Source organism: Microtus pennsylvanicus, chromosome 10 (assembly GCF_037038515.1).
Source record: "Microtus pennsylvanicus isolate mMicPen1 chromosome 10, mMicPen1.hap1, whole genome shotgun sequence".
In the NCBI taxonomy this organism is placed as follows: domain Eukaryota; kingdom Metazoa; phylum Chordata; class Mammalia; order Rodentia; family Cricetidae; genus Microtus; species Microtus pennsylvanicus.
The window spans coordinates 52,893,578-52,905,028 of NC_134588.1; positions in this window are offsets into that span (position 1 = coordinate 52,893,578).

Genomic DNA, 11,451 nt, shown 5'->3' on the forward strand with positions numbered 1-11,451 from the left:
AATGCCCTGAGTGGCCCTGGGGACCTGTGCTTCAGCAGTGGTCCTTCTGCCAGTCAGCAATAAGACAGCATCCCAGAATGAGAGGCCTCCAGGCCTGCATCTCTCCTTTCTGTAACAAGGAGAATAGCAGTTCTCATCCTCTGGGGGTGACCCCTTTGGAGGATCACATATCAGATATTTACACTGGAATTCATGGCAATATAAAAATTACAGTTATAAAGTAGCACTGAAGCAGTTTTATGATTTTATGGTTTAGGGGTCACCTCACATGGGGAACTGCTTTAAGGATGGCAACATCAGGAAGGTTGAGAAGCACTGCAGTACAATGTACCCCACTGCCTTGGTCTGCAGGGAATCAGAAAATGAATGTGCAGTACACTCTTAAACACACCAATGTGTATCTCGTTCTTCTCACCCATCTCATCTCTGTCATTCAATGAATTCCTGTTACATAGCAAAGCCGATGCCGACTTCAGTTAAACAGATGGGGACCATGGGCTGGAGAGGCACCTCAATGGTTAAGAGCACTTGCGTAATTCCTAAGTTATCCAGCACCCACATCAGGCAGCTCACAGACGCCTATAGAACTCCAGACTCAGGAAACGCAGTGCCCTCTTCTGTTCTCTGCACTCTTGAGCGTGTGTGTGCATACACACATACACACACACACACACACACAATTAAAAATAAATCATGTTTTTAAATAATAGAAACTTCCTAGTAACTTCAAAAGACCTCCCATTCCTACCTCCTTGAAGAGATTTATGCATGCATGCATGTGCGTTCTCTCTCTCTCTCTCTCTCTCTCTCTCTCTCCTTTCTCAGTGAAAAGAAATTCTTTCATTTACTCCCTCACTATATATTGACTGATTAAGTCCATGTTAATTTCTGGGACTTCGGTACCAGCGTCTTAAAGTTCTCCTAAGAAACAGAACTAATGTGATAGAGTGTGGTGATAGATGACGACAGAAGACAGACAGACAAGAACCAGCCTAGGTCTCACATCAGCAAACAGAAACAGGAGGCAAAGTCCTCCTTCCTCTGCTTTTCTGTTCTAGTCCTATGTTCAACTGATGAAATGATACCCATCCACCCTGGAAACTTACCTAGCTACCTGTCCTGTCTATCTCCTGCAGGAGCACCCTCACAGACACACATGAAAATAACCTTTAATCTGGGCACTGCATGGCATGATCAAGCTGACACACAAAATTAACCATCACACTCCTGACTGGAGTAAACCACATAGGAATGGCTCCTTTCCCATAGATGTCCCTCTCATGGGGACATCCTAGTGCAAATTGAAGTTTGAGCAGGCTGGTTTGGGGGCCATACACTTACTCTCTTTTTGCCTCTTTCCCTTTTTGCTCATTTTTCCTGAAATCTATTCTTTCCGACCCAGATATTTCACACATATGTAAGCCCCCCTCATTCAAAGCTTGTCAAATAAAATAGAGCAAAATTTTCAAACTTATGTTTATGTGTTCGTGAGAAACTGGAAAGAGACATGCAGCAAAAGATCTCAACTAATTAGGATAAGCGTTGTCATTTCAATATTGAAACTTCTTTTTTAAACTCAGACACATTTCAAACACTAAGAAAAGTGGCAATTAAGGAGCTCCTTGTCTCTGAGAGCCAACAGAACCTTCCCAAAGGACTGATTGCTCCCACATCCTCCTGACGGGGAAGAGGAGGTGTCCTGAAAGGTGATGACACTGTTAATGTTTAAAGCTTTAAACTAAAAATGCTGTCACCAGAGATTACTGCTGAGTGTCCCTTCATTGCTGCGTAGCTGCATGAAATCTTTGGGTCTGCTCTTTGTGACAATTGGCTCTTTAGAGGCTTATGGGAAACAAATAGCCATTACCAGAACCATTGTAGCAATTATGAAAATTCAATTTGTTAGCTGTACAGGAGATATTAAGATTTGAAAAACAGTAAGTAAGAACTGGGAGAGGCAATGTGGATACTACATATAGATTCAGTCAACACCTTGCTTGATTTGGGATCCACATGCTCACTTTTTATGGCTTAACTAAAATTCACAGAGTAGCTACCCTGACAGTCTTGGCAACAATGCCAATCCATGCTCTTAAAGGCAGCTTGGTGGACCTATTGTCAGGAGGAGTCATTAAAGATGTCCACAGAGAGCTGTTACTGCCCCCCCTGATCCATTCCCAAACCCCATTACAGCCCATTTAAAATAGAAAATATTTGGGTAGATGCATCTGCAATTCATGCACCCCTAAACAAAAAGAGATTCAAATACTAACTCAGTTTTAAATGCCTAGGCTTATCAAAGAGTTGACTTCACTGAGACGGTGATGTTGATGTTTGGTCATGTATTTCTTTGTTGTAGGGAACTGTCCTGTATCAAAAGGTATTTAGCAGCATCCCAGGCAACTACTCACCAAGTTTTGGTAAGACCATCACCATCCCACTAAGTAGTAACAACAAAATCAGCCGTGGCCAAATGTCCCCAGATTACCCCCTCTACCGAGAGACACTAGTATACAGCACTTATGGAGGAAACAAAATAACTTCATTCCAGTCTCTATGGAAGCAACATGTTAGGAAGCGCCAGTCAGTCTACTCAAGCTCAGAACACAAAAGGCATACCAGTGGAATATTGTTACAGTTTTTCTATTAAATTTTTATAGAGTTTATAAATGTTTGAAAAATATATAGCTGTGTTTTGTTTTGTTTATTTTTACTTCCCTTTTTGGGAATTTCTCTGGGTATTTTTATGGTCCAAGATTAGATTCTGGGGTTGGGGTAGAATTTGGAAGAATGTGCTTACAGAATGTGTTTGACTTACACTCCTTCAATTTACCATGATTCTCCTGGAGTCAATTGGGTTTCAAACCAAGAGTTCCTTATAGATTAGACCTTTGGCTCAGTTGTTTTATCTGACAAACAATAAACGGTAGAGGTTGTTTGAGGGCCCCAAATACCTCACAATCCCTTATGCACTGTTTCTTTAAAAGAAGGAAATGAAAGTTCAGCTCTAAAGTTAGAAGAAAAGATTGCTTTTCCATTTTAAATTCTCAAAATCTTGCCTACAAATGGGACCTACATCCAAGATTCTGCTCAGTTGAGCCAGGAAGGACAATGTATCCCCTGCCTCTGATCTCCAGATAGTATACATCCCAGGAATGTGCCTGGAGAGGGAGTCACATTCAGTAACATTCCTAGAAATGTCTCCATGATGACAGGGGAAAGAGAAGGATTGCCCAGCCCACAAGTGCTGTTCACTGTGTCCCAAGAGTGGAGAAGGATCAAAAGAGGTAATAAAGTCATTGACCGTGCAAAAAAGCCCACTGCCCTTAGAGAGAGACTTTCTCCTCTCTGATCCTTTTCCCCAGCTCAGTCTTCCAGCAACGGGGGTGGGGGGAGGCACAATTCTTACTTGGATATTTTGTAGGAATTTGAGATATTTTCTTTCCTATTGACTCAGCCATGCCTTCAGGGCTGCTTGGGTCCAGTGTTGTGCTCTAGGAAAAAAAACCATCACCACAGCAGCTCTCTCGTTTTTCTTCCTTTTTCCCTTTTATTATTTATTTATTTATCTTTCTATCTATTTATTTATATTTATTTATGTTTTATACAAGGTCCCACAAGTCTCAGTCTAGCCTTGAATTTACTACGCTAAGGTTGACTTGAACTCATGATCTTCCTGCCTCTACCACAGCTGGGGATGCTCTATTATGCCTAGCTGTGCAGTTCTCCATGGTGTTGAACTAGCTGTGAAGGTGTTATGTAAATAGGAGACAGTGGAGACAGACAGTATGTCAGTGGGACTAGAGGCAATGGCCATTTGTTTCTCTTAGTTCCAATGGCAGGTCTAGCTCCCAAGAGAATATGATGGTGTCTCTTCTTGCTTGGGGATAAATAGCTACAGAGCTCAAGGCATTGAAAATTGGGGGGCCACATCTTGGTGCTACGTATGCTGTCTCTCATCACACTTATTGCTGCCATACGATCTTGGTCCAGATGGATAACCACCAAAGCAGCTCACTCCTGTCAGGGTCTGGCTGAAGCCCATTCCCAAATTTCCAGAAGCATTTTTTTTCTCTCCCCAGATCAAGTTAGTCTGAAAAGGCAAGACCTCCAGTTTGGCAAAAGAAATGGTTTCTTTTCTTTCTAAAGGGCTGACAGTCATTGGGATAGGGTTGGAAAGACATCACTGAGAAGAAAACCTCTCTCATGGATGAGCTCTATGAAGGAAGAGCTTGAACTTTCCCACTTCTAATCTCAAAATTTAGCCTAGAGCTCAGCCGGTTGTAGAAAAATCTACTTTAATTGAATTGAATCTATTGTTTAGCTTCAAAATAAGACATTTGATAGCTTTTTGAACTCAAGGTCAAAGGGCGTCTGGCTAAACCACTACTGCTGGTAGTATGTCCAGGGTGGGTTCCCCCACTGACTCCCTGAAATGCAGTCTTCTTCTCTGTAAACTGAGTGAAGATGGCGCCCACAGACTCCAGGGTGGCAAGCATTGTAATGTATAGGAAGCCTTTGCAAGGGGCATTTGTTATAACTGAGGATGTGATGAGTCAGTAGAAATTAAAAGATATCAGAAACCAGTTCATGGCCTAGGGCTGTAGACAATTGGTAAAGTACTCGCTTAGCATGCACAAGGCCCAGTATCACATAAAGCCAGCCATGATGGCACAGGCCTGTAATGCCAGCACTGGGCCACCACTTCAGGCAATATGACCAGGAATTCCAAGTCATCCTCAGCTAAATTGTGAGTGCAAAGCCAGCACGGGATACGTGAGACTCCGTATCGGAAATGACAAAAGAAACAAACAACGATAACAAAAAGCCAAATGAGGGCCAGAGAGATGGCTCGATGCATAAAAGAGCTTGCCATACCAACCTGAAAACCTATTTAGACTAAAAAATAAAAGTCAAATATAGTGAAGTGCGCTGTAATGCCAGCGTTCCTAGTTGAGATGGGGACAAAGGAAAGAGAATTTCCCAAAAGCAGTGGGACAGTCAGAAGTGACAAGAGAGCCTGCCTCCACGAGGTAAAAGGAGAGAGATCAAGGGACAATGCCTAAAAGTTGCCCTCTGGCCTCCACACACGTGTACACACATGAGGGGGAAGGGAGATCCTGGAGAGAGGGAGGGAGGAGGAGGAGGAGGAGGGGGGGGAAGGAGCACGGTATGATCACGAATAGAGAAAATCAGCCTTAAATCACAAACACCTTCACACTGTCACAGTGCATGATAGCCCGAATCTGCACTAACAGAGTTCCCGTAAGCAACCTGTGTAAAGAAAGTGTTTGCTGTCAGTAGTTAGCTGATAGTCCCTTGAGAACAAGAGGGGTGAGAGTGGAGGAAGTGATGGTGATGAGAAGTGAGCCAGCCAGAGACTGCGCGTTTATGAAAATTCACAGGAGGCTATGCCTGTGAAAAGGCCTGAGTGTCCAATATTAGGAACCTATTAAAGTGTATGCTTCTACAGCACAGCTGAGAACTGTACCAGGCTCTTTCTTTTAGGCCACCAACCAGCTCCCAAATCACGATATGGAGATTATTAGTTTAGAATGCTCAGCCTAGCTTAGGCTCATTTCTGGATAGCTCTTTTAACTTAAATTAACCTGTGTCTCTTTATCTACCTTTTTCCTTGGGGATTATTACCTTACTTTCTCTGCTTCTAGTGTCTGGCTGGCTGATGGCTGCCTGTCTTCTAGCCCCAGGCATGTTCCTTCTTCTTTCATTCCTTTCTTTCTTTTTGAGTCTACAATACTCTTCCTATTTATTCTTTTTGCCTGCCAGCCCCACCTATCCTTACTCTGCCTAACTATTGGTTGTTCCATTTTTATTAGACCAATCAGGTACCTTAAGCAGGCAAGAGGAAACAAACGCAACACATCTTTACATAGTTAAACAAAGGCAGCATAAACAATTGTAACACACCTATACACAGTTAAAGAAACATTCCGCAGCATAAATAAATGTAACACATCTTTGCCTGGTTAAAGACAACAGAGAACTCTAGGGAAGGGGTTCCATCTGACTTCTGAGGAGTGAGGATTTTCATTGTGTTGGGTGGGGTGTCTAGAGTCAGCACTGTATTGCTCAAATGGCAGAGAGTACCATCCTGCCCAACCCCCTCCATGGAGCTTATAGCCTTAGTTCCACTTCTGCATAAATGTGAACCAGATGTTTAAGAACCTTCATTTACAAAGCTATTCTGGATTCTTCTCATGCCCCAGCACAGTCTTGCCCTCAGTCTGCACAGAAAGCTCACATAGGGAAAACGTGTTTCTACATCCTAGATGCACCCAAAATACCCCACTGGTAGAAGCGTAGCCTCTTAAGAATATTACAACCTTGCTCCCACTTCTCCCTCACTGTAGGTGACACAGGTGCTGGGCACTCACCTTTATCCCTCAGCTTGCTCCAGTGTGCCTGCATGAGGAAACAACTGTCACACACACCAGCCATGAGTCCTCGTCATTCTGTCTGGTATTGTAAAGAGGCCTAAGGCTAACAGCTACAAAAATGCAATATATACATCTTGGGAAAGGCTCACTTCTCATCTGTATCTTTGGCCATCATCTATAGATACTCATCCATGCTAAGTGCTAACTGAAAAAAGAAAAACAGCAGAATCTATCCTCACCCCTGCTTGCACCAGATGGTACTGGTGCCTTCGAGGCTGACTGTGTCTCTTGTTTTCACTCTGCTGGTCTCCCAGCCACTGTAACAGAGACAAAAGCACTGAGGCTCTCCACTGCAGTCTTCCCTACTGAGATTTACAGGCTGAAAATGAGAGAGCATTACCTCATGCAGAACATCTGCCAAAGAGAGTTCTGGCAGAGCAAGAAAGAAAACCATGTCCTCCAAATGCAGCACTGTGCCTGAGCTAAATTCTCCCAACCCAGAAAGTTCATTCCTCCCATGTAGCCCATGTGGTCATTTGCTCACTCATCAGACACACTCCCTGTCTGTCGGTGCCGTGTGTGAACACAAGCGGAAAGCCAGCGAAGCATGAACACTGATGGATGGGGATGGGTACAGAGATGCAGCTGAAAAAGAGGCCAGTGGCGGCTCAGAGAGAACCCTGCTTATCCACACATGAATTCTGATCGTTTTTCAAGTGAGTGGAAGGCCACATAGGGTTCTGAGCAAGAGAGTGAGATGGCCATGTTACACATGGAAATACTCTCTTCAGATATAAAAACGGTGATGGGGGGATAAACAAGATTCACATGGTTCAGAAGCGATATTAAGGTAGCTTGAACTCAAGTGATATTAGTATATTTGTAAGGTAGATTTTTCAAGAGATGTTTCAAAGATAAGTAGACAGAATTTGAGAGGCAATGAAATAGCAAGAATGGAATATGACCTCTGAACAGCATCCTTGGGTAGATTTTGAAAGCCTGGCCAAGAAGCAAGAATAAGGTGAGGAAGAACTCATTTTGACTATCAACTGTTTACACCTTTAGATACATAAACAAGAGACACTACAGCAGGGCCTGGGAACATAGTCCGCTGGTAGAAGGCTTGCCTGGCATGTATAAGGCCCAGGGGTCCATACTCAGCACTGCCAGAAAGAGACAGAGTGGCAGCTGCGTGTGTAGGATTGGAGTCCAAAGGAGAGGCCTGCGCTAGACATGGCAGGGTATCACATGCAGGGACAGCTGCATGGGCTCGAGACCTTTACCATCACAGAAGGGCCACATGCTTAGTAAGACTTGGATGGGCTCGATATAGTAGTAACAGTTTGGATAGGGAACCTCGCAGTTCTTTGCTTCTTGTAGCTATGAATTTCCCTCTGAGCACAGATTTAGCTGCACCCCTTTAGTTTTGACATGGTGAGCCTCCATTTTCACTGAATTCAAAGTGTTCTCTATTTTCCTTTGCACTTATTTCTTTAAAGTATCTGTTATTTAGGGGTGTTTTAATTCTCGTGAGTTTGCAAGTTTCCCAACTTCCTATAGTTATTGATTTACACTGAAGACAGAATGTGCTTTATGGCTCAAATGTTTCAGGTCATTAGGATTAGTTTGGGGACTGTTGTGTGCTCTCTATTGGAGAACACCACATGTACACGTGAGATGAATGAGCATTTTTCTAATTTGAAGTAGACTGCTCTATAGATGTCTGTTAGAGACATATCACCTATGAGGCATCAAAGTTTTCTCTTCCATTTTTGACATCTTACTGATTGCTCTATCCATTATGGAAAATAGAGCATTGAGTTCTACAATTGCTATTGTTGAAATATTTATTTCTCATTATGATTGTATTTTCTTGTTTCTATATATTTTGATATTCATTATTAAATGTATATGTTTATAGTTATTCTATTTGATTGGTATATTGGCCTTTTGATCTTATAAAACATTTTTCTTTTCCTGAATTTTGATATGAAATAGCAATTCTCATCCTAAAGTCAAATATTGATGCCAGCTGTCTTCATTATTCTTTTCACAGTCTAGCTTTGATCATATTTTAAATTTCAACCTATTACTTGTCTGAGTCTAAAACATATTTTTTAAACAGCAAAGTTGTGTAATGTTTCTTCAATTTTGACTTGAGTGTTTTATCCCTTTATATTTAACAAAACTACTGATGAGGTAAGAAACACTTATGAGCATTTCTATAATTTCTATACATCTTATCTTTTACATTTTTCTTTGTATTTTTGTTGTTGCTGTTGTTTTGAGACAGGGTAGCTCTACATAGCCTTGACTGGCCTGAAACTCACTATGTGGAACAGGCTGAGCTCACAGAGATCCACCTGCCTCTGCCTCCCAAGCACTGAGATTAGAGTTGTGCACCACCACACCTGATTTCTTTTACATTTCTTGATTCTTCCATTATAGATTTCCTTTGTGCCGATTATTTTCTAATGTATCATTTTTATTGGCTTATTGTTTCTATTATTGCATTTGGGGTTATTTTCTTCCTGGAAACCCTGGGGACTAGAATTAATGCCTGAGAACTCCAACTTTAAGACGTTGAGGGGAAAAGAACATGAAAAGGAGAAGGCAGGAAAGAGAGAAGAAGCCCAGGAGAGGGAGATAGCCTGAAAACCAACCAAAGGAAGAACCAAGGCAGAGAAAGTGATCAGCTGTGTTGAATGCTACTGAAAGAGGGGAGGCAAAGTGCTCACTGTGAGCTAGGGAGAGGCCAATCCTGGGTCTCTAACCCCACCACTGGGGCAGAGGCAGGTGGATCTGAGTTTAAGGCTAGCCTGGCCTACATATGAGATCCTGATGTGGGGATCTAAATAAAATGGGTGAAACTCAAATACTTATGGGGTGAGGGGAGAATCTATATCTATATTCAAGAGGAAAAAGGTAAAAATAAAAAAGGAAAGGGTATTTTAAGGTCCTTGCCTCTTTTTCCCCTAAGAATTGAGATCAAAATGGAAAATATTCCTTTGCCTAGAGAATGGGAAGGACTGAAAGGATATTTGCAGCAGTCTGGGTCTTCTCTCACTTGTCTAGATAGCATCGTGCAGACCTCTGTAAATATTTCGGGCATTTCATCCCACAGAACCTAGTAATATAAGAAAATGAGGTGTGAGTCTGAAGTTGGCTTGCTGCATAGTTAGCTAGGGAACTGGGAGGCAAGAAGACCAGAGACTACCTACTAATTCGGAGAAATCATGAGTCTTTGGTGTCTATGCAAGATAAATTTGTATAAACTTCTATTTCAGATAATATTATACTATTTAGAGGCAATCAACATTTCAATACCCTTCATATTTCCATGAAAAGGAAAAAAATACTTTCTGCTTTCCCAAGTGGGATTTGCGACCAGATAAATGGTAGTTAGGTTTCCGGAGAAATTTCCAGTGGCTCAGAACTGGGGAGATGGACAGACTTATACTTATCTCCCCATGTCCATTTCCTTTCTTTTTTCTGGATTCTCCACTTTTGTTTTGAATTCCACATCTTCCTCTGGGGCAGCATTTTTCATTCTTGGCATGATTGACATTCTGAACAAGACAGCTCTCTGTGATCATACACTGGTTACTACACGGCGTTATGAACAACAGGGCAGGTGGTACTGTGAACTGTGGGGTGTTTCAATATTACATCTGGATTCTACCAACTAGATGCCAGTAGTATGAACCCCCTCCAGTTAAAACCAAGAAATCCAAGGCCACCAGGAAAAGCCTCAGCAGAACAGTGGGCTGTGGTGACAACAGTGACCCTCCAGAAATTATCTGCCCACCAGAGCCTCAGCCTCAGCGCCGCCTGCACCTGGAGGAGTGACCATCTGAGCCGTAGCCACGCCTTCACAAGGAACAGCCATCATCTGAGCCTTGGGCCAGAGGGGTACCTGGAGGACCAATCACCAAAGGCTTCCAGAGGAGCCATAGCCCCCCAACTACACCAATTGGAGGACAAGAGACCCCACCTGAAAAACAGGCTCCACCTGATTGGAGGAAAAGATGGGTAGACAACAGGGTAAGAATACATTCAGTAACATTAAGAGCAATACAGAAACACAGGAAACTTGTGGGTTTTCAACAGCAAGACCCGAATATCCAAAAGCAGATGAAGCAGAAGAAAATAACCTCAAAAATAACTTTATGAAGATGATTGAGGCCCTTAAAGACAAAATGAAAAATTCCCTTAAAGAAGTGGAGGAAAAGACAAACAAAAAATTGGAAGAAATCAATAAATCCTTTAAGGAAAACCAAGAAAAAAAACAATCAAACAGGCGAAAGAAATGGTTCAAGATTTCAAAGCTGAAATAAAGGCAATAAAGAAAACACAAATTGAGGAAAATCTGGAAATGGAAAATCTGAGTAAATAATTAAGAACTACAGAAGCAAGCATAAACAACAGAAAACAAGAGATGGAACTCTGAGATTCCATCTTACACCTACCTGTAAGAATGGCCAAGATCAAAAGCACTGATGACAGCTTATGCTGGAGGGGATGTGGGGTAAAGGGAACACTCCTCCCTTGCTGGTGGGAGTACAAACAGGTACAGCCACTTTGGATATCAGTACAGTGATTTCTCAGAAAATTAGGAGAAAAAACCTACCTCAAGACCCACTAATATCACTTTTGGGTATACACCCAAAGGATGCTCAATCATGTCACAAGGACATGTGCTCAACTATGTTCATAGCAGCATTATTTGTAATAGCCAGAACATGGAAACAACCTAGATGCCCCTCGACTGAAGAATGGAAAAAGAAAATGTGGTACATTTTCACAACGGAGTACTACTCAGTGGCAAAAAAATAATGACATTTTGAAAATTGCAGGCAAATGAATGGATATAGAAAAGAAAACATATTGAATGAGGTAACCCAGACCTAAAAAAGACAAAAAGAATGTGTACTCACTCATAAGTGGCTTTTAGATGTAACATAAAGGATAATCAGCCTACAGTCCACAACCCCAGAGAACCTAGACAACAAAGAGAACCCCAAGAGAGACATACATGGATTCACTTAGGAAG